Raw genomic sequence first — 24,349 nt, 5'->3', positions numbered from 1 at the left:
AGAGGAAGACATGAGCGACAGCACCGAGATCACTACGGCCGAATATCAAGCAGACGCTACGGGAGCGACCGCGGGACGCGGGAAGCGTCCCAGAACAGGCATTCCGACGTTGACGGAAGACAACACCGAACGCAAGGTTAAACGCCTGGAGCGTCAGTGGCACCGCGTTGCTGGCGCCAAGGGTAAAAAATATGTCCCCGAAGTCCGGTCGGCGTCATCGTCGCCGGTTCGGGGTCAGGGACGCGATAAGTAATACCCTGGTATTCCCACTGCAAGGTCGAGCCACGGTTAGCGTTGTACTGGTGGCTCGCGCTTACAATCACCATGATTAGTATACCTGCACCATTACGCGTCGGTACGCTCAATGTACGGGGTCTAGGGGCTAGTCGCAAGCAATATCAGGTCAAACGCATAATGCAAGAAAGAGACCTAGATTTGCTTGCGGTCCAGGAGACGAAGGTTAGCAGAGAGGAGGCGACCGAAGGCTTGGTAGCAAAATTTTCTTTGAGGTACAATGTATGCGTGAGCCATGCGGTGGGATCATCAGCCGGGTGTATGTTGTTTGTTAAAAATTCAATTGGCATTGTGGTTGAAACGGTTACAAGTTGCTTGCAAGGACGCTTTGTTTTGTGCGATCTTTCTTACGGGGAAGCGAAATTTAGAGTTATTTGTGTCTATGCACCTACAAAGCCGCATGAAAGATGTTTGTTCTTTCGCGAATTGAGTATGTATTTTGATTGTGAGAGGTGTTTGATTGTGTTGGGTGACTACAATTGTGTCCTTAATCAGCAAGGCCGTTCAACCACTGCTCGTGTAAATGATGAAAGTGCTGCGTATCTTAAAGAATGCGTAAGCAAATTCTCTTTAAATGATGTGGCACAGTTCGCAAGAGGTGGAAGTCGCCAGCATTTCACACACTTTCAAGGCACCAGCCATGCACGACTAGATCGAGTGTATGTGTGTTCGGAGATTGCGCCTTTGTGTCAGAACTACGATGTTGATGCTGTTTCTTTCAGTGATCATTGTTTAGTGACCTTCGAGATTGGCCAAAAGCAAAAAAGGAAGCTTGAATGGGAAAGATGGAAATTGAATGCCAAGCTTCTCAAGGATGACGTGTTCATAGATGAAACAAAAAAAGAAATACATCAATTTTTTAATGACACACTACGCAGTGCCGCAGAGAAATGGGAGTTATTTAAACAAAGGGTAAAATTGACCGCAATAGAAAGAGGTGGGCATTTGAAGTATCAGGCTCAAAAACATGAACAGATGTTGCGGCAGGAGCTCGAAGACTTGGTGCGAATCGAAACAGCTAATCCGGGTTTGGTGACGCAAGAACTGCAAGTCATTAAAAGAAAACTAGAAAGCTTAGAGGAGGATAAATACAGAGGTGCAATTATACGAGCACGAGCCGAAAAATACCTAGCGGGGGAAGTACCTACAAAGCGAGCTTTGTCAAATGAAAAGGCGTACGCCCGAGGAAATGAAATATTGGAAATAGAATATAAGGGTAGGATATTCAGAGAACAGAAAGTTATCATGACGGCATTTGAAAGTTACTATAGAGATTTGTTTGCTTGTCGTGAGCCAAAGGCGCCGGGCTACGAGGATGACTTTCTGGCAGAAATGCCGACGCTAGGCAAAGAGGAAACGAATTTATTAGAAATGAATATTAGTATGGAAGAGATTGAGAGGGCTATCGGGGAACTAAGCTCGGGCAAATCTCCTGGTCCGGATGGGATTACCGCGGCATTTTACAAGGCGTTCAAGACGGACATGGCAACAGCATTGCATGAAGTATTTTCAGAGGCACTCGAGCGGGGGACTTTACCACCATCGTTCAAACGTGCGCACACAGTACTTATCCCAAAAGGCAAAGAAAAAAATATACTACGTAATGTAACGGGATACAGGCCAATTACGTTGACTAATGTTGACTACAAGGTTTTCATGAAAGTTCTTGCAGCAAGGCTACAGGGAGTTGTACGGAAGTTAGTTGGGCCGCATCAGACATGCGGCATCAGAGGTAGGAAAATATTTACAAATATTCATACAGCTAGAAGCATTTTAGAATATTGCGATAGCGCTCTCCTCAAAGTAGCGATGCTGCAAATAGACCTAGCTAAGGCTTTTGATATGGTACCACATAGTGTTCTCTTTTTATTAATTAATTATGTAGGGCTTGGTTCCGTCATGTGTAAAGGCATCAAAATGGCATATCAAAGCTCATGTACCAATTTAATTGTTAATGGTGAACTATCACAACGCATACAAGTACTTTCTTCCGTTCGACAGGGTTGCCCGTTAAGTCCTTTACTTTTTGCTTTATTTTTGGAGCCGCTTTGTAGAAAAATAGTTAATAGTACAGAAATCAGGGGGTTTAAGATACAGTCCTGTGAAGTACGTGTTCTAGCTTATGCAGATGACGTTGCCCTATTCGCTGCAGATAGGGAGAGTGTTAGCTCATTATTAAGAATTACTGAAAGGTTTTGCGAGAAAAGCGGCAGTGAAATCAATAAGCAAAAGAGTATTGGTCTCTGGCATGGCCATTGGACTGCCACGCCCGGTGTTTTTGAAAATATTCGGTGGCTCACGACACCTAGCACTTACCTGGGGGTACCTTTGAATGGGTATCGTGAGAACGAGTCACTTTGGCTCGAAAAAACGGATGAAATGCGTGCGATGGCCGAAGCATTGGGTGGCCGTGAGTTGTCGATTTTTGCACGTGCCACTATTTGTAACGTTTTTCTCGTTGCGAAAATTATGTATCTTCTGCAGGCACTGTATTGTACACGTAAGCACATTCAAAAATTTCACCGTGTATTTGCCACGTTTATCTGGTGTTCTACGTGGGAGCGAACATCAAGGACAAATTTGTTTCGTCGAGTAAAGAAAGGTGGTCTGTCGGTGTGCCACTTGTTTCTTCAGCAAGTAGTATCACGTTTCATATTGATAAGGGACGAAAGAGACCCGTTTCTGTGTTGTTTTTTTCAAACCATGTTAACAGTTTCTATGCCTAAATTTTTTGTTTCTTCAGCCATTGACCCTCACTACACAATTTCAAAGTTCCTGCGTGAAGTTGTAAATTCCTATCGCTTCCTTAAGGCGAGATTTTCCCTTGAGTACCTCTCCAATGTAAAAAGAAAGCGTCTTATGAAGGATCTCATTGAAAGTGTGTTCCCTGTTCCATTATATCGGTTAAATTTTCAACAAGGGCATGGGCAAGACGTACTTAAAAGGGTTAAAAATATGTGTATAGCGGCGAACGTTAAAACATTCTTCTTCAAGCTTCACACGGGAACCTTGCCTGTTAAAACGTGGCTAGAGGAAAGAGGGATTTATGTGCCATGGGGAAGCAGATGCTTTCTGTGCAACAAAGCTGAAACGATTGAACATGTTTTCATTGATTGTAATAATGCCATATTCTTTTGGGATATATTACAGAGAACGTTAAAGATAGACCTACCCCTCAATCCACATGGCATTCGTTTTTTACCCCCTGAACGCGATTTTGAACAGATGGATGTTATCTTTTTACTTGGACTGCACGCAGTATGGCGTAGTCTGTTGGCATATAGACATTGCGATGTTAAAGGCCGAACTGTCTATGAATATTTTGTGGAAATGGTTGTGAAGGTGCGTGACGTGTACAAGATGAATGACTGCGATGAAGCTGTGTTGTCAATGCTTGATACGTTGACACACATAAAACGAGTGTGATCTATGATCACAAACACTTTTGAGGCTTGTAGCCAAGCTGGAAATAAAGAAAAAAAAAAGTCGTGGCTGAGTGGTAACGTCTCCGTCTCACACTCCGGAGACCCTGGTTCGATTCCCACCCAGCCCATCTTGCAAGTTGTTTTTTATTCATGAAGTGACTGCTGGGATTTATCGCTCACGGCCAACGCCGCGGACACCGACACCGACACCGACGCCGACGACACCGGCTTTTCTGCGACACGAGCTCCTTAACGCTGTCGCGTTAAAATTTAGATGGTGCTTAAGCTTCACCCTTAAGAGCGGAACGCAATAGCATTCAAAGATCCCTGACCTCTTCTCACGCTTTCAGGCAATTGGAGTTTATGTAACCTTCACGTTTATTGGGAAACGCTAGCGGCGAACGCTGTGCATGAAGGCGAGCTTTCTAGTAGAAACGCGGCCTCTTTCGCCGGTGGATCCCGGAGGTAGTGCACCGCCACTCCGGAAAAAAAAAGCACAATTTTCAAGTTTCTGGTAACGTTCCGCATTTCTAATACTTAAGTCTGAAAATTTTTACATAAAAGGCACGCGCCGTCATTGTTTTGTTTCATGACATTGGTTTGTGGGCTGTCATTATAAAAATTCCGAGGAACACCATTTTCAAGATTACTGATAAAATATTGCGGCAATATAACCGGCTTTTACCGCATGCCATATAGCAAGCCGTAGCTTATACATATACCTAAATATAGACAGAAATTTTTGCTCAGGGAGACCCCGACACCGGATTTTCTGCGACACAGGGCCCTTAACGCTCTCGCCTTAAAACAGTGCGAGGAGATCGTTACTAAACAATATCGCGCTCAGTCCATCTCTGGGTTTGACGAAAGCATCTTATTACGTTAACGGCACGTGTTACAGCAAAAACGTCAAAAAATAAAAGCAAACATTCTTCAGGCTTTTCTCCGAATCCCTGTGACAGATATGCAGTTGTTTCAACTTCCTAGCTGCGACTCATTAAGAGAAGGCTTTTGAAAACGTTTATTGAAGGGTTCCTGAACCACTCCTAGAGCTTGATGAAGCATGCGTGCGCACGCACGCACGCACCCACGCGCGCACCCACGCACCCACGCACATTTGTTATCGTCCACGGATAACATACACTGCTGTAAACATGTCAGCCAAATTTTACAGTCGTCCGCGGCACATGGAGTTCGCATGTGAAGGGCGAAGTCACTTTTCTCTCGAACGCTCTCGTTTCAATAGAAACCTGTTGCTCACTTTTTTAGGCGCTTTATTTCATAGTATAGCAAATACCCATACGCGTCTTCTATCGGCCAATGGCTGACATCAATCAAGAAGGGTGTTTGGATAAGCGGGCTCCTCTTTACTGTTACTGTGTATACTTTTTTGACGCAGTTTAATAAACAGTTTCAAGTAAGTGAAAATATGATTTAAAATTTGGATGATGGTTACATATTTTTTGGACGGAGCCGATTGTCGTCTGCTCACGCGAGTCCGTTGGCTGAGCGCACTGCGGCTCGCTGAGGACAGCCACGTCTGGCGCGTCTCAGGGGGACAAGATCAGAAACCGTGGCGTCCACGTGAACATCCAAAATCAAATTTGAATTGCGCGCCTCCGGTGAAGTTCAGCAGGCGGAGCGTCGTGGGCACACCCCACTCCACCTCAAGCCTTCGCAGTGCCAGTCATCGAAGCAGCGGAAACACCGCGCGAACGGGATGTTTGACTCCACTTCTGGTGAACGCATTGAGCTACTCTTTGCGGCAAAGTATTTCTGAAGTAGTCTATTTTCACTTCAAATGCATTCCTGCACTTCGATAAATAGTGGCTTAGGGCTCCTTTTAGCCATTACGGATAAAACGCGTTATCAATGACTGCAGTTAGAACACCAGTCCGATGTATGACAGCCGGTGTCCTCTCCGGGCGGTCGGCCTTCCGCTCGACTGGGGAGGCCTCCTTCCTCTTCTCTCTCTCTTTTTTTTTTGGTTCCCCTCACCTGTCCTTTATGCAGTGCAGTGAGGTGTCCTCACAGCGGAAGACAATTACAATGCTGAACTTCTCTCTTCAATTCGTCACATACTACATACTAACAGCCAAACAACATGAATAAAGGTGCACGATATGTGCACGGAAAGCTAGAGTTCTGCACTTAATTTAGTCAAATATTAAAGTAGTCAAAGTAGACGGTAGGCGGGGTTATGCTAGCACACTCCAGCCGGGAGTGCTCCACCTATGCGTCTCTTTCCTCGTCTAGCAAACACGTCAGCACTGGTTCAGAATTTCATCCTCTATAGTAGAGATTCTCGCAAAATTTAATTATGTCATCACTTGGAAGCCGTTCGTCCACGTGGGCGCGAGTATATTTTAATATGTGCTGTAAATGATCAGAAACGCATTCCCCAATTATTCTACTACTGCTGCCAACAAGAATGACGCGGTCCGATCGAACCACCGCAGTTGGAGGAGATCGAAAACAGGCATTTCTGGCGCGCGCGCGCATCCACGCACGCCGATTCTAGAACGAAGTTGTTGCACATACAGTTAGCGACAACAGGAGCGCTGCTGTAACAATCTTGAAATCTTCCGCTGTAAAGACTAGAATATAAAGGATAAAAGCAAACGTAAGGCTGCTACAGTCGTCGCCTTCAGCCGGTAAGTTTGCACACAGTATAAGATTGCAGTGCAGACAGAACAGAAAAGTGATTGGTATACTTACACTGCCTCTGCAACTTTACCCAAAGCCTCGCATAGTGGTCGAAGGCTGTCTGAGTAGTGCCTGCGACCACCATGACCATTGCAAACAAGCGAGCAAACGCCTATCAAAGGCAGACGCTGTCACATGACCAAATATGGCGGCGCCCATGCCTATGATGCTGTAAACGGCCTACAGTATACACGCACAATCAAAAACATTCAACACAGGGGCAGTAATGTTCACTAGCTACCAGCAAGCGGCGAAAGATGAGGAACCCGCCCGTCCGGCAGGCGAAAAAAATACGATAACAACTTTGTAATGGAGGACCCCGAAAATACGCAAATAACACTCCGCGGCAATATGATCAGGCGATATGAAAACGTCCAGGCAATAAAGCGCTGTTCGCCAACGCGCTTGAAGTGTCGTCACAGAGAAATAAAAGAAGAACAACAAAACGCATGTACTGCAGTGTGTCCATTTAAACACAAAGTGGTTAAGCAGAACGCGAAAAATACTAATAATAATAAAGAAAGGCGAACAAGGCCTGGTGGTAAATTATATGCTTCACTATGCAACTTGAAGTTTTACTGCATACAACTCTAGCAAGCTCTGAGAAAGACAAACAAAGGCTGCTGGAGACTTGATTGATCCCGTGCGCTGGAATTTCAGAGCACAGCGATAATGCGGCCCGCAAGAAGTAGCGCCATACTTTTTTTTATTGCATTTTTTCTTTCGCATTCAACATCAACTTACGATGAAATATTGTAACACGGCGGAAGAAAGGCAGGAAAACTTGATTTCGGGAGTGTCTACACCACCAGCGCTGCCGCGAAGGGTGAATGAAACGTCAGTTGGTGAAATTACTTTTCCAATCCCACATTTCACGAATGGCACACAGATGGAAATATAATTCCCGCATATTTCCCGGGCTTCCGAAGACGAGTTGGAGATTGTAATATTCGCGCGTCTAGGCTACTGACGTGTCGGGAATATAATTGAATAGAACGAAATAAAGCAGTTCTCGAAAGAACAATACCATTTCGAAGTCTTTTATCGAACGGAAACAAAAGGCGGAAGCGTCGTCGCCAATTATAAGGACGAGCGCCCGTAATAACTTCGATATGCAAATGGCTGCGCGCACGGGAATACATTGCTCGTTGTCAAGGTATAAGCATGCGCACACAATTTTTTTTAATAACTCATCTCTCGATGGGTAATAGAAAAACGCTCATCAACGCAAGTGAACAACGCATACGTGTTTTCATCAGCACTGCGCGGACAAGTTAGCGAAACGAAGAGTGAGCGAGTGAGAAAAAGTTTTTTTTGAGTCAGAACGATTCGAGTCCAATGAGTTAGTGGGCTGGGGCACCCGCCGTGGTCACGGCCACGAGTTCTTGCCTCTCGGCGGCTTCCTTGGCCAGCTGTACTGACGAGAGTTGGTCTTCCAGACTCGAGCTGGGCAGCTCCTGCCATCGCCTGCCATCGCACGCGAAGGCTGTCGATGGAGGCTTCACTCTCATTGTCCTGTATTAGTTCCTGGCATTCCCATAGCATGTGGTCTAGCATGGCTCTGGGGCCACACACTTTGCATCTATCTGTTGCGTATATGTCTGGATAAATATCGCGCACTAGTATCAGACTACAGAGCACTTTCTCGCATCGGCTATGAACAACCGTTTTTGTGACTGCGTACATTAAGAAACAGCTAGAAAGGCCACAATAACGGGTTTGAGTTCATTATAGTTGATTTATGCACACGTGCCAGTATCTTAAATGCCCTTTAAACAATGTCAGATCGTAGCATTACATGTATAAGAAGGATATATAAAGCTGTCAAGTAAAGGATTTGTGCACTCAAGCTTGTGTATGAAGCCTTACACTGGCTGCACGCATCTCTTGAAATGTGGCACGCTTTGAATTGTTGCTGCTGCTAAACGAGTCGTCGTCGCTATACCTTTGGAATGTCTCGTAGTTCCATTTCTCCAAATTTTGTGTCCTCACTACTTTCATTTCAGGAACGTTATGGAATTCAGCTACTTTCCTGACGCAAAATTATCAGGCAGACAAGCTAATAGAAAAATTCAGCTGAAATTACACGCTAATGGACCGCTACAGGTTCTAAAATTGTTACACTTCAAAGGATGTCACTTTGACAGCGAATAGTTGACTGCATTATGTTAAACTTCCGAGGGACGGTAGGTGGGTATGCTGCGTGAGTGATGACTATTGTACCCTGCATGAAGACTATCTCGATGTTATTAATGCACTATAGATTTTAACATAGGTAATGGCGATAGCGGCCGTGAAATGTCCGGCGTGGCGAGCTATAGGCGATTGCAGTAAAATATTTTTATCGTTTACTTCCCTTTTTCTTGCGAGTCTAAAGTGCACCTAACATTGTTGTCCATGTTGTTTTTTCATATGTTGGACATTTATACACATAAATTCAGAGCTCTCTTTCTGCACAGCATATAAATATACGTACATTTAGGATTCTTTTGATCGTATACTCTACACATATTCGTCGCGTCCCAGAAGATTTCTGTGTTCTTTTTTCTCATGTGCTCTTCGCACTGTAAATGCCTAATGCACGGCGTTAAACTCGTGCTGCAAGGTCAAGCGTAAATTAAAAAAAAGATACGTGTGTTGAAAGCGCTTAGTTTAAGAAGGGGAAGCGAATATAGAACTCGAGGTTAAGGCGAAGAGAGACGCGCCAGACAGGCAGCCTGTACATATGTTTGCCCCCTCTCACCACATACATAAAGCACCGCATACACCTCACTTGCAAGACACTACGAATGTGTGCTCAGTTGAAGTATGACGACCTAGTGAGAAGTAATGAGAGTTGCTGCGCAGTTTATGGTGCTATCTACGCCTTATCAGCCATGAAGAGTGTTCAGACTGCGAGAAGTGCGTCGTATACCTGAGAATATAGAAGCCGTGAGGTGCATACCTTCGGGGTACGCAATGGAGAGAGAATTCTTGGGAGAACATTTGTGGAATCTAAGCAATCAACCTTTCCATCAAAATGTTCTCTTTAGAGCATGACCGGGCTTTAGTCATCAGCGAGATACCCTGAAAGCTTTCAACGAATTTCAGCGTGAGAGTAACCCCGGTTTGAGACTTTGAATAGACGTCGATGTTCACGCTGATTGAAAACACCACTTTCATTTTATACAATCATTTTCCCTTCGCTCTGTTCTTCTATAGTCACGATCGGTTTCCTCAATGTTTAGCAGCTGGTCAGAACTTCGATATTCACGTGGACCTCTCAGCGTTTCGATCACAATAAACGTCTTTCTCTCTGTTGAAGTGCGCTGATGCTATAAAAAACATACGAAATTCGGCACCCTTCCTGTAGACGGTATCCGCTGTAGCCATCAATAAGAGAAAGCAAAAGTTGATGGCGTCTTGTGCAGCTCTCTAAGTAATCACATCTCGCTCTTACATATGCATCTGAGGTAACGTGATACACACACATGAGCATACACAGGATCCTGCATCATCCATACACATGATGGATCTACTATGTTTCCGGGAACAGGCCAAAGTATTCTTCATCCCCGAAAGAAGTCCGAAGCAACGACACCGGAATACAGGCGATGCTTGACCCACTAAGAGCGGCGCGTCGTATTTGTTTTCCTTTACGTGGGCGGCTCTTCTTTAGGCAGGCTTCGTAGTCGGGTTGGGATGAAGTAGAAACAAGAGAACCGTGCTAGGCTCATAAGAGATGCTAATGGAGGATGCCTGTTCGGCGGCCGTTACCCAGACGGCAAAAGCGAGCAAGACGCATGCCTCTGGGATCCTCCTGCGGCGTCCCGGGCCATAGTGAAGTGTTGCCATTAGCCATAGCCATTATTTACATGCATTGATCGCTCCTTCCGGTATCTGTCTCGTCTTATTCTTCTATCTGTATCCTATTCCGCTCAGTGTAGTCAACACCGGTACCAGCAGATGAGGGTATACATGTACGTGCCTTGAAGATGTTTAGCCTTTAGCGGCAAAAAGTATAAGGTATAGCAACAGATGGGGGGAGGGGAGCTGGTGGCGGGGTTAGCCTGGAATGCATGAACATGTAAACGTGCTAAGGTTATGAGCGCAGATGTATGCGTTTTAGCCTGTTATACATTCGAGAAGGCAAACAAATAGCTGCAGCACGTTCTTGGGTGTGGCAAACGGTGGGGTGAATTAGGAGTCGTTCCTGAAGGCAGGGCTTTAGCGCTCTGTATGTTCGCGGCAGACAGTTGATCGGGTTTGCTGGCATTCATATTAAGTGCTAAAAACAGTACATAATTCCCTGAATTGTGAGCAAGAAGGTTGACTTTTCTACGTTAATCGTTTTGCCTTATTTTTAATAAAATGTTGTTTGTTAGTGTTGCGCCTGGCCGGTGTGCTATCGTCTGGATGGTTCCTGTCGTTGTATTGCATGGGACCCGGCATGGCGTGAGTTGCGCGTATAGGATGCTGATGGCGCGCATCTGTAAAATGACTTTTCTGTTCACTTCGTGAATACAAAAGACGCTGCTTCTTTACGCTTTCAGAAACAAATATTCCTACGTTTGTGTTGCAGCACATTTCGCAATATATTTCACAAGAAGAAGCGAAATTCTGCAGCCTGCTGATACCGCATGGTGATGATGATGATTATGATGATGATGACGATGACGATGATTTGGTACCACAACCCATCACACGTGATGAGTGGTGGTGCCACACAGCGGCTGTCCAAAGCCATAAGAAGCGGAAAGCCGGAATGTATTTAATGATATGCCCAGCTTCTTGACTCAAGAGCTAAGCACACACCCTTGCATATACGTAAGGTAGCTAATTTTTTTCGCTTTACATCCGCTATGAAGCTCACGCTGTTCCATTACCTCCTGTTCTCTTATTTTCTGTTTTTCCCAATACAAAATAGCAAATTGGAGATTCCCGCCTGCTTAGCTTCCCTGCCTTGGCCTTATTCCTCCTCCTCTCTCTCTCTTTCTCTCGTCAGGTTTTTTATAAACTCGGTGCCCGTAATCAATAGCGTGGTGGATGTGGGCTCCTACGGGAAATAGTTTTTTGCCGTAAATTAATTGCATGCAAACCGCCCCTTCAGTCAACGTTTGCCTTATCTCTCCTTTAAAGTCGATCTTTGATTCGACAGACGAGGGCAGGCACGAGGCTCCATAGTGCCTCTGAACGGTTAGTCAAGTCAGGTCACCAGTACTGCGCTACAGTCGTCGTCCTACCGTCGTCACCGTGACAGTGATACCCATTCCAGATTCCCTTCTCGGCCCAGCTCCCGCTCTGGCGCTCATCGCGGCGCATAATGCTGGTATCGCAACTAATTCGGCGCCAGCGCTCCTCAGTGCCGTTTCCCTTGCAGCTGGCAGGGAAGCATGCAGCAAATACACTGGTGGCTGCCGGTGTCTCTTGCCGTATGACAAGCCGCGTGTTCTACGTCAGTGTCAGGATTACAGGACAACCATTTCTCATGGAGACAGTGTCAGAGGTCAGCGTCGTTCCTGCCACGCGACTAGACTGTCAGCGTGTCAAAGAAAGCACACCCCTTCAAGCAGCCAACAGCTCTTCTATCCACACAAATGGCCAGCACTTTCTACCCATCGACTTGGGTCTTCGACACCACTTCCGTTAGGTGTTCATTGTTGCAGACGCACGCATGACCATATGGGCGCGGATTTTCTGACCTACTTCGCCCCTAGTGCGGACCTCGGCGCTCGACGCCTAGTGGAAATGGTGACTAGGATGTCTATACAAGGCATCCTCATGCCTATGACTTTAAGCACTAGAACGGTGCCACATATATCATCATCTGGGTTCACCTCAATTCTGTCAGAGTAACCAGCCATCACGATATTTTTCAATCTAGAGCTGCTAGTACGTCACAACGTCGCGCATCATGTCAGCAAAGACCCCCCAGTGTTCTGCCGATCCAGGAGCCTCACTGGCATCCGCTTTGCCATCGCAAGGAGAAAGCTCGTCCACATGCTGTAACTGGGCATCGTCGGTCTTTCGTCGAGCAGCTAGCTGGTCTTCTGTTCTTTCCATGATACCAAAGCGTGACCCAGGTGATTGGCGCCCATGTGACGACTACCATGTGCTCAACGCGTGCACTGTCGCTGATCGCTATCTACTACCTTTAACTCATGACTTCATAGCCAACCTAGATGGAATGGTAACATTCAGCAAGATAGATTGAGTGAAGGCCTACCATCAAATTCCTGTCGAGTCAGCGGACATCCCAAAGACTGCAATTGCGACACCATTCGGGCTTTTCGAGTACGTCGGCATGCCGCTACGAATGAGAAACGCTGCTCAGACGTTCCAGATGTTTATCAGCAAGGTCACCCGGGAACTCCTCTTTGTCTTTGCATACTTCGATGATCTCTTGGCGGCTAGTATTTCCCCTGGACACCATAGCAACAATTTGCACCTGCTACTTCCTCGGCTTCAGGAACATGGCCTTCTCATCAACCCTGCAAAGTGTGTCTCTGGTGTCCGCGACAATGAGTTCCTAGGACGAGTAGACACTCCCGAAGGAATCAGACCATTGGAAAAGAAAGTTCAAGCCTTGCGTAATTTCCCTCCTGCAACGTCACTGCGAAATCTCTGAGACCCCTCGGCTGCTCAAGTTCCACCGCGGTTTTCTTTCTAACATCACCCTAATTATTGTAATTATATCACTGCCCTGGACGTCCGACGCCGAAGGGTCCTTTCAAGCTGCCAAAAACGAATTGGGAGATGCCACCATGCTGGTGCATCCCCTACATATTGAACCAATGCATCTTATCTCCGATGCATCTAGTGCGGCTGTCGGCGCCGTTATAAAACAGTTCCAGCGCAACTTCTGGTACCCACTTGGGTTTTCTCCCAGAAGCCGATGTCAGCAGAAACGCGCCACAGCACGTTCGGTAGTGAGCTACTTGCGGTATACTTCGGTGTCGGGCATTTCCGAGCACTGCCGGAAGGAACAAGCTTTCACGTCCTCACGGGTCACAAACCTTTGAGGTTCGCTTTTCGCGGGAATCGCAACACTTATACCGCATGAGAGATATGGCACCCCCATTTCATCAGCGAGTTCAGCGTGAACGTACGACACATTGAAACCAACTCAAGGCAGCCGCAGATGCTTCCTCCCGTATCGCAGCAATAATCCCGGTCGCACTGGACTTCGAAGAAATTGCCAAGACGCAACGTTCAGACGTCACGCTTTGGGACCTCCACTCCTCTGCTACGTCATTAGCGCTGTCCGACGTGCCCCTTCCATTTTCTTCAGGCACCATTACTTGCGACGTGTGAAGGGGTCGATCATGCCCATTCGTTCCATTTCGGCTCCACCATGAAGTATATGACAAGCTACACGGCGCAAGTCATCGCGCAGTTACTTACTTCATTCTTTGGGTGGCCGAGTGATAACTGACTTGCACCGCTAGGCTCGTGAATGCCTGTATGTCAACGCTCCAAGACGACATGACACGCGAAGTCGCCAATCTACTCCTTTCGTCCGCCTGACGCCCAGTTCGATCACATTCACATCGACATTGTTGGCCCGCTGCCACCATCCCGACATGCTCGCTACATACTCGCTTGCGTAGACCGTTGTACCAGCTGGCTGAAACATCTCCTGTCAGTGACATAACAGCACGTACAATGGCTTCCGCGCTTGCCAGTGGCTGAATCTCGCGCTTCGTTTACCCCAGCGTTGTTATGACCAATCGCGGCCGACTGTTCGAATGTAATCTCTTCCGCAAAATCACGTGCCTGCTTGGGGTGCGCCATATCCATACTACCACGTATCACCCATCGGCAAGCGGAACTTAAAGCCGCATTGATGCCAACTCACTCTACTTGGGCTGAAGACCTTGCTCGCGTCCTGCTAGGCGTCTGCTCCTCTTTCAAGAAAGACGTGGGCTGCCTAGCTGCGGAGCTGGTATATTACACAATGTTGCGGTCACCCGGTGAATTTTTCGCACCAGCTACTGTTGATACGCGCCACCCAGCCAGCTATGTTAAGTAGCTCCGCTTCCTGTTTGCACGTTTGCGACCTTTCCCTAGTAGAGTTGCATCTTCTAGTAATGTTTTCGTCAGCAGAGACATGCCTACAGCGAGCCACGTTTTCGTGTGGCATGAGGCATCCGACCATCTCTTACGTCTCCCTATGACGGCCCTTTCAAAGTACTCAAGCGGACAGAAAGAACTGCCACCATCAACCTCAACGAAATTGAAGAAGTTGCGGCGTTAGACAGGATAAAACCACCCTACCTGCCGACCTCGTCATCGCTATCCGCTTTCAACAACTTTACAACCATTGAAACGACGGATCTACCCGATCACTAGGCATCAAAAGCAGTTTATTGGGCACCACTGCTCGGAAGGGTGGGTGGGTGGGAAATCCCATTTTTAGGCGTCCATATATATGGCGCGCATCGGCGCATGTGTCTCATGCCTCATGCTGCGAGCTGCGAGATTAGAAGACAAAGGAATGAAAATAAAAGAGAGTTTCTTCTGCTGCTGCTATCGTTCGAACCGTTCTCAAGTCCTTCGATCACCAACTCACTCATCGTTGCAGTGGACATAACCTCGGTCCCTATAACGTTCCTAGTCAAAAGGAACCGCTGCTTAAATGCTGCTGCACACAGCAGCTTGGCAGGGCGGCTGCCCCCAAGGATTGAACAGTGTACAGCAGTATGCACTTTAACAACATGCTTTCGATAGAGCACGCAATAAGAAAAAGAAAATGCAAATATACGTAGCGACAAGTGGCAGGTCTGCTAGAATTTGAATACTCATACAGTGAAGATACTGCGATGAAAGAAAACCGGAAGTCAAACAAAACGGACTGAATATGAATGAACAAGGTTCTTCAAGGAAGAACTGCCAGCGCAAAACGTGGGCATGCTCACACGTATAATTTGCGAAGGCCATTTAAGAAAATTATTTCGGGATCCATTGCATATTTTTCAGAGTTTATTTATAGTGCGGGTAACATACACTGGAGCATTTCTGCGCCCTAATTTGTGTGGCATGGGCCTACCACGACAATGGTGCGTTGGGCGTCTTTTATATTTTTGGTAATTTCTCTGTGATTCTCTGTGAGCTTCGCGTTTTCAGTGAGACTGATCTCTCTTACTTAATCCTAACTTGTAACTACCGGAATTATGGCACTGATTTACTACCAGAAGAACACATACTATATACAAAGCTAAGAGTATGGCCCAAGTGCACAAAGCACGATCAAAAGTGATATCCCAAAAAGCTACGTTCGTTACTGTGGACTGCAATGGAAGCTTCACTTACAAATGAATAAACTTTCTTTTGATGAAATGGGCCTCAGCTAACTCACTTCGTTTTTTGAATTCGATTAGGTGACAGCACGGGTTCACGCATGCAAGATTTATAGTGATGAGGAAAGTGAGAGCCACTTTCGTTCCTTATAGACAGCACATGCTCCTGTACGCGATGAATTATGCATCGACCAGTCTGACGGATGTGTACCTTGCTGCAGCTTAATGAATTTAATTTCGTATACTACCACAAACCACTATACTAGCATTCCTCTTCTGACAAGTTTTCTTTTCTTTTTCGTCTTTCATTACACCACCTGCCCATCTTAGATAAATTACATGTGGCAGAGAAAAGCACCGGCACGTCATACCTTACCTTGAAGCTACCTTGCTTAGGTGATGTGCCACTTTCTGAACGTTGGGTATGACTCCCGGTCGTGTATCCTTTAGCCGACACTGAATTACAGAACTCGTAGGCTTACATTTGAAATTTAAAGGGACACTAAAGCGAAACAATAAATCAGTTTAGACTGATAAGGCATTGTTTGAGAACTCTGCAGGAAGTCATTTCAAAATAATAATATGATTATTAGACGAGAAAACAAAGGCCAAAGTATCAGTATTTGAATTTCGCGCCGAAACCCCGACGCCGGGACGTCAGTGTGACGTCAGGGATTCCAAAGTATCTTTTCGTACTTGGGCCGCGCTGGCTGAGCAAAGCTTCCTGAAACTTGCCATGTTTAATATTTGGTTCCTTTAGAACACAATGCAGTCAATCTGTACCGCTTTATATAATTAGTAGGCCCTAGAAGATGCCATCAAAATCCAAGACGTCACAGCCCCCAGGTGCGGGAACGTAAGTAGGCGTCGCCACCCGTATTTCGTTCTTGTGCTTTTTCTGGCTTACCAAACGTCTTATCGTTGTAAGAGCGGTGTTTTTGGTGTTGTAGAACGGTAATTTACTGATGCAGAAGAAATCATTTTTCCCTTTAGTGTCCCTTTAACAGTGCTTCAGGGACAGAAGATAGCACCGCAGTTGTAAAGCCAGCTGAAACGAGGCGGGAAACATGCAAATCAAGATTAATTGTAGGGCATGATCGCAATATTTCTTTAGAGCCGATTACAAACGGTTCTAAACTTTTCATTGGAATGTGTTTCCAGAATGATTCCAGTTTGGACGTATGCGCCATGAAATTAACCGTAAAATCGTAGTGTTGTTCCACATACTTTCTTTAACAAAACTCTCTTTCAAGCATTGAAGCACAAAAGTAATTGGGACGCCCATGCATTTCATTCCACACTTGGCAAATAATATCTAGGAGCTGTGTCATCCAGGAGATTTCTTTCAAATGGGTACGCATTTAAATTTCACCAGCTACAATTCGTAAATTACAATATGTGGAGTAAAGTAATCAAAACAAGGTAATTAGTGATTTTTCTTAATTCCTTGAATATGTGGTTCACTTTCTCGCGCTAGTAATGCCCGCAGCTTCAAACAATCCAACTCGACGACCAAAATTATGCTGTCTGTCACAGGCAGTTTCTAAACTTTCCGGGAAACATAAAAATGATCACCCCGTACATAGCATGCATTGCATGTAATGTTATGTAATGCATGCATTACATGCATGTATGTAATGTTAATGTAGACTCGGTTTATTTATGCCAGTCAGCCATCGTGCAGCCGTGTCTCGGGAGCGGCTGACATCTTGGCCGCTGAGCTCGAGCAGGGTAGCGTGTTCTATTCTCGTGCTATCTGCATGTGAGCCCATCTTCATCTTCGCCTAGTTTGGAGGCGATTGTCGCGCCGCTACGAATTCTCCGCCAAGGATAACACTGCATATTTTCTGATTCCCATGTTCAAATAATGCATCAAAGAAGAAAAAAAAAGATGACAAATCATCAGAGGGTGGGCGATAACTGACTCCAGCTTCATAAGAGCGAGAACTTATTGCAAGAATTTCAAAATCATGGCTGCTACAGGAGACTTCATCAAGCCTTTTGCAGTCTATATAGTTTCGCACCCGCATGGACACATCCCCACCGCTACTACATTCACGTTTCAGGAAAGGACACTTATAACCAGACATATTAAACACATAGGCTTCACGTTAACATGTTAGCAGAAAACATGTTAACGTAAAGTGCTATGGTCACAGAATCAAGACAACATTCCAGCTTGTCATATTTGTATCTGTGCGACTACAGATTAAAATGAATTCAATTTAAAAGGTACGTGACTGGGCAAGTCCTCAGTGGTCTTGCCCATAATATTACTGTAAAAAATTGGAATACACCGGAGTTCACCGACCGGTGCCTATATGACCTAGACCAGCATGTGACATTGCAACATTTACATGATCATAACCGACGGGAAGAAACGCTACTTTGCTGATCGCGAGTAGGTGTTTCTTTCATAAACGCCGACTCATTCCTAATTGGAATGGAAGACAGTCCCAATTGCAGCAGATGTGCTGTCGAAAAAAACGACCCAACATATCCTTTGTGACTGCCCTACATACGAAAACGAGAGGAGTGCCCTTCGTACAGCTTCGGAGCACTTAGACTACCATTCATTCACAGAATAGAAGATCTTGAGCCTGTGGCCTCCTGCGTCTGCTATGTGCATGGCAACAAAGGCACTGCGGCGTTTCTTGAAATGCACCAGCCTGCATGGCCACCTGTGACTGCCTCAGTGGTGCACGCTTGTGTGCGTAACAGTGAAGACTGTGACCGTTCTTCCTTTTCCTCTTTCAGTCCCCTTTCCCGCTTCCCCAGTGCATAGTAGCCTACCGGGCTCAGCCTGGTTAACATCCCTACCTTTCCCTTATGACCTATATTTCTCTCTCTTTTAACGTTTTGTAAAGAAACGCAAGTTAGTTTTAACCAAAATGGTGTACGCCTCACGTGGTGGCAATTTTCTGCAGGTCCTCAGAGTACGAATGAAAACTATGCGGCTCCCTTCTTCTCGCCTGAAAAGAAACCGACCCTTTAACGTGCCCCACGAACTGACATCAGTTAACAACAGCATAGTTGGCGCCAGTCTAGAATGCAGCATAGAAGTGTTGGAATTTGGCACCTGGAAGGTGCCAAATTCATACTTTTCACGGACCATCAAGCATTGACTCAACTTCTGAGCATGGCCCAGCCAAGAGGCCGCATTGCTAGATGGGTGAACTATCTGCAACAATTTGATTTCGTAATTTCGCACCGTCCTGGCCCACTCCTCACTGACGCTGACGCACTATCAAGATTACTTGTACAGGAAGCAAGCAATAATCCAGATACAATCAATCATATTAAGCTATGGGAAGGTACAGAAGAGCTCCAGTTTATCAATGGAAGGTATCACGTACCACCAACTATGATTCCAAGGATTCTTCATCTATACCACGACACCCCTGAATCGGGTGGACATGATGGCTTCTGGCGCACTTATAAGAAATTGCTCATGAGATTCACATGGCCGGGCATGAAAAACGACATCAGCCATTACATCCGCACATGCCACCTCTGCCAGGTGAACAAAGTTAAATTCAAGCAATCGACAGACGTTATGACAAACCCTGAATATTCAAGCATCCCGTTCGAAGTAATTCATTTGGACATCGCGGAGCTCAAAAAGAAGGGGGAAGGAGTCAAGCGAACGCAAGCTTTCTTGCTCTCCATAGATGAGTGCACACGGACGATTGCGGCTAAAGCTGGCAAAGAAGACGCAAACAGCGTAATAGACCTCCTCAAAGCTGAGTGTTTTAAACACACAAAGACGCTCGTCTGCGACAACGGGCCGGCTTTTCGGAGTGCCAAATTATCAAAGTGGGCCCAGGAGCACGGCATCATGATAAAGTATTCCTCTCCATACCACCCGGCAGCAAACGGCCTAGCGGAACGTGCCATACGAGACATCAAACAGTATCTGAAGATGTATCCAGACTTTGCCGGTGGCTGGAAGTGCTGTCTCGAGGCCGCTGTGAAGCATCACAACAGATCATACACCACGAGTTTAGGCTGCAGCCCTCATTTTGTAACTTCAGGTACAGCGCCCATACTTCCTGCAGATCGTGAGCTAGGTCTCCTAGAGAACCTCGAACTTGCGGAAGTAAGAAAAACTGTCAAAGAACAGGAGATCTACAAGCGCCGCATGAAGCGAAACTTTGATAAAAGGCACAGTAGCGAGATACCGGACATACAGCCTGGAGACTATGTCCTTGTAAGGAAAGGAGCTGTGCCCTCAAATTCAAAATATTGCGGACCATTTCAAGTTATTAAGACTGCATGCCAGCATGGAATATTGAAGAATGTCTGGTACGCCGGAGCCTCGGGCCAAACGGAGTGCGCCGCTATTGGAAACGTATTCAAGTATTACCCCAGGAGGTGTAATTAAAAGAAATCCGGAAGAGTGAAGCGGTCTGCGCTGGACGCATGAAAGAAGACGAAGGAAGGTGTTAGGGGAGAAGTGAGAAGGAAGAAGTTGGAATAAAATGGCGGACGACACCCGTCTCACTTAGATTATGTCATTTCTGTTGCCGTTCTAGTTAGGAACGCTACATCCCAGTTGAAAAACACAACAGGAAATTTTAACAGTCTGTCGTATTTTGGGACGTTGTTTCTGTAGTTCTGTTGTCTGTAGTTCTGTTGTCTGTAGTTCTGTTGCCTGTAGTTCTGTTGCCTGTAGTTCTGTTGCCTGTAGTTCTGTTGCCTGTAGTTCTGTTGTCTGTAGTTCTGTTGTCTGTAGTGTGACGTCCTGTAGTAGAAAGTTCTGTAGTTCTTGATCAATATTTAATTAAAAATTGACAGAGACGTCCGTAAGGTTATGTAAATTTGTTAGTACAAAAAAGAAAAACATAAAAGTAAAAAAAATTAAAAAAAAAACATCCTTTGCCTAGGATTTGAACATGCGACCTCACGATTCCGAGACCGGCATCTTACCACTGCACCACCACTGACTTTTTTTTTTTTTTCTTTATTGCCTTTTCACAAACGCAAACAAAAAGATCAATTACATGACATGTACATATTCTAAAAACACCAGCCACAGCTCGGCCAGTGTAAGGTGTTTAGAAGGGCTTCACAGAAGCCAATTGGTCTAGTACAGGAAGCCATTCCGGGGGTTCACATAGTGCTCTGAATAAGTCGCGTGTGTATATAATGCTCTCAACAAAATAGTGTCTTGCTGAGTGAGCCTGTATATGACAATGTCTGATGTCCATTCTCGTCTTCCATACGCTGTGCATGCAAAGCAGCATTAGCATATCACTCGGCGCTTCCCCTGTTTCTGCACGTGGAAGAAACCGGATTCCAAAAGGGCTTATCGGCAATTCTTTTTTAAGTGTTCTTTGTAGGACGTCCCACAGAAATACGGCGTCATGGCAGTCAATAAAAATATGCTCAATTGATTCTGGCTTATTACAGATTAAGCAGTTTACCGACCAAGGTACAGAAAGACCTTTGCTTTGTAACCATGGCTTTACAGGGAGAGTGTCAGTATGTAATTGAAAAAAGAACGTTTTAGCAGAGGGTCTCACTGGCATTTTTTTAACGCGCTTTAGCACATCGCGCTCAGGACCTAGCGTGAAGTGGTTACTTCTGTACGCCTGCTCAAGGCAAGGTTCTCATATGAATACTTGTGTGATGTCACGAAAAAGCGTTTGTATTCTGATATTCTCGATGTATTTTTACCATTACCGGTTTACCGAACTGCACCACCACTGACATGCTTTTCGAGTGTACGTTTTGGCCATATGAACAGTACGACGTGCTGATGCGCTGCTGTTTACATCTGCATTTTGAAAGCCAAGATCCGCTATCACTTCACCGCGTCAAGTGCCGCATCTCTAGAAGAGCAAGAGTGTTCGTACCATCGACAGGTACATCGTGCAGTGCTAGAACATCGATTTCGATGTACGATATCCATATTAAATAAGAAATTCAGAAATAGACAACGCGTTGACTTTTAGGGTTATTACTGCTAGTTTCGAAAGTCGTCTCTCATTCTTTACACTTTTGAGCGCGCATATAATTCGTGTGTTCAATGCAAAATAGCTACATAAACATTCGTGGATGAGAGTTCTTTCTGACAGCATACTGGCTTCTCACGGCAGCGCTGTACCAGATTAATGAGACCCGAGCGAGACAGCTTTTCACGCAACTTTGTGGAACAACCGAAATCTTCTTTTCCGCTTCGCATAAGCTTGTGAAATAATCCTGGGAAATTAACTAATGTGTCAGTGTAACAGCACATGTAAGTCCACAGGCCTGTGTGCCACATCTTACCAAAAAAAAAAAAATGGATACGCAGCCATTCCCGCAGATGGTATGATTTTGATCAGCGGCCGATTTTGAGGAGGCTGGTAGGGCGTTGCTGGTGCCGCGTCGTCACGGCACAATTATAACTATTCGCCACGTCGACTTTATTACCGGTGTCGGTGCCATCAGCATTGCCGGCTTCAGAGAAGCGCGATTGAATACCGCGCAAGAGAAAAGTACAGTGTACACCACCGATGCGAAAACATACAATTTTAAAGGACCGCGACGGAAAGCGCTTCTGTTGCGACTTCGGAACTCTTGGCCGTCGCGACCGAATGTTTCTGCTGCGACGTCAGAATTGGTGTCGTAACGTCGGAGTCACTGTCAGGATATAAAGCTGTTGTTCCGACTTCAGAACTCTTGTTGTCACGACAGAATGCTTCTGTTGCGAAATCAGAATTTCTGTCGTAATGTCAGAAATGTCTCCCAATTAAGAAATGTCAACAACTTTTGTCGTACAACTGAATTTCTGTAGTTGCGACAGGAATTCCTTTTGTCTTTTTCAACCGGGCACTACAGAAGCTTGTCGCATCACACAATTTCAGTGCACTTCTGTTGTCATCATTGGGTACATGTTGCGGCGATAGGTTTCCGTTGTGGAACAGTTCTCTGTAGTACAACAGAAGTTTGTCCATTACTTCAGGAACACTTCTGTTATGACAACTGGGGGCCTGTTGCAATGATAGGCTTCTGTCGTACAACAACATTTTTCTGTAGTACAACAGAAGTTGGTCGCATTACTTCAGGAACACTTCTGTTGTGACAATTGGGGGCCTGTTGCCACAATAGGTTTCTGTAGTATTTCAACAGCTCTCTGTAGCACTACAGAAGTTTTTCGGGTTACTTCAGGAACATTTCTGTTGGGACAACAGGGTGCCTGTAGTGATGACAATTTTTTCTGTAGTACTACAAAAATCTGTTGTAGAGCTTCAGCTTTCTGTTGTAACAACAGACATACGACAGACTGTACTTCTGTAGTAGCAACAACAAATGTCTGTTGTACATCAGAAAAGTCTGTCGCTCCATCAGGAATCTGTAGTTACTACAGAAAAATCCTGTTGTACAACAGAAATTTCTGTAGTACTACAAAAATCTGTTGTAGAGCTTCAGCTTTCTGTTGTAACAACAGACATACGACAGACTGTACTTCTGTAGTAGCAACAACAAATGTCTGTTGTACATCAGAAAAGTCTGTCGCTCCATCAGGAATCTGTAGTTACTACAGAAAAATCCTGTTGTACAACAGAAATTTCTGTAGTACTGAACACAACCTCTGTTGTCATTTTCAACTGGGATGTGACATCAAATTTTCCGAAATAGAGATATACGAGTGTGCGTTTCTCAAGGCTCGACGCCCCTTAAGCCAGGAATCAAAAATCGACAGGCGTGAAAACCGTACAGTGATGCCGGGTTCCTTCCTGGCTTGCGAGGTGACGTACTTCGGCCCTCGAATGCACTAAGTGCATTCAACATGGCCGCTAAAGTCGCTGTCAGTACCATAGTGAGGCGACTGTATACACAGGCCTTGACGGCCTATGTCCATTGCCTATACGCGACTGACTTACTGATTGACAGTGTTTAAGCATCCCTGGTCAGCACTGCTTTTCACCTTATAGCATTCCCATGTGTGTGGAGTTAATAAACAACAAAAAATCACGGGATAATACTTAAACAGGAAGAAATCGGCCCAACAAGCGATTATGCCGTGGCAATTTCGACGCTCTATCCACGCTCAGCGCTGGTTCTTCCGAAAGACAACGGATGAGATAGCAAGTTATTGCGAAAGTATACGTTGCAGTTGCAATGACTGAGGTTGCACAAGGATATATCGGGAGAAAAGTGTGTACATAGCAGATGACAAAGCACTTGAGCAAGTGCGCATCAAAGCTACCGGGAACGAAGCCCACTAGGCTGAGCCGGCTAAGCGCAGGGACACGTGTTGGGCCAACTTTTTTTTTTTTTGAAAAAGCGTGACGTAATGTTCGTTACTACTTTGTTTCCTTCCTCCATGCAGTGCGTCCAGACATAAGCACGTGTACGTTTTTGCAACCTACCACCACCAGGTTACGGCCTCCGCAGGCAGGGATGAAATCGACGACTTCGTGCTCAACATCGGAACGCCGTTTATGCTCATAACCACCGCTAACGATCTTTGCATACATGTACAGGTGTGGCACCCTGGGGTCCCATAAACTATTACTAATTACTGGTTTGTGACTACTCGAGTGCTAACAGTGGTTGGGTTATATAACAGACGCACTCTGTGCTCAGCGGTAGAGGGAGAACTTGCGTGCATAAAGAGAGGCGCCGTAACGACATGGGTCACTTACAATAGCGGAG

At 45.7% G+C, this 24,349-nt stretch overlaps 1 protein-coding gene across 2 annotated transcripts in view; it reads right to left on the bottom strand.

Moving 5' to 3' along the window:
- Nucleotides 1-24,349, bottom strand: part of LOC139059140 (uncharacterized) — a 293,594-nt gene that overhangs the window by 128,156 nt on the left and 141,089 nt on the right. The gene's annotated exons all lie outside the window — the stretch shown is intronic.

This window comes from Dermacentor albipictus, chromosome 4 (assembly GCF_038994185.2).
Source record: "Dermacentor albipictus isolate Rhodes 1998 colony chromosome 4, USDA_Dalb.pri_finalv2, whole genome shotgun sequence".
Taxonomy (NCBI): domain Eukaryota; kingdom Metazoa; phylum Arthropoda; class Arachnida; order Ixodida; family Ixodidae; genus Dermacentor; species Dermacentor albipictus.
This window is presented reverse-complemented; position numbering and strand designations above follow the sequence as displayed.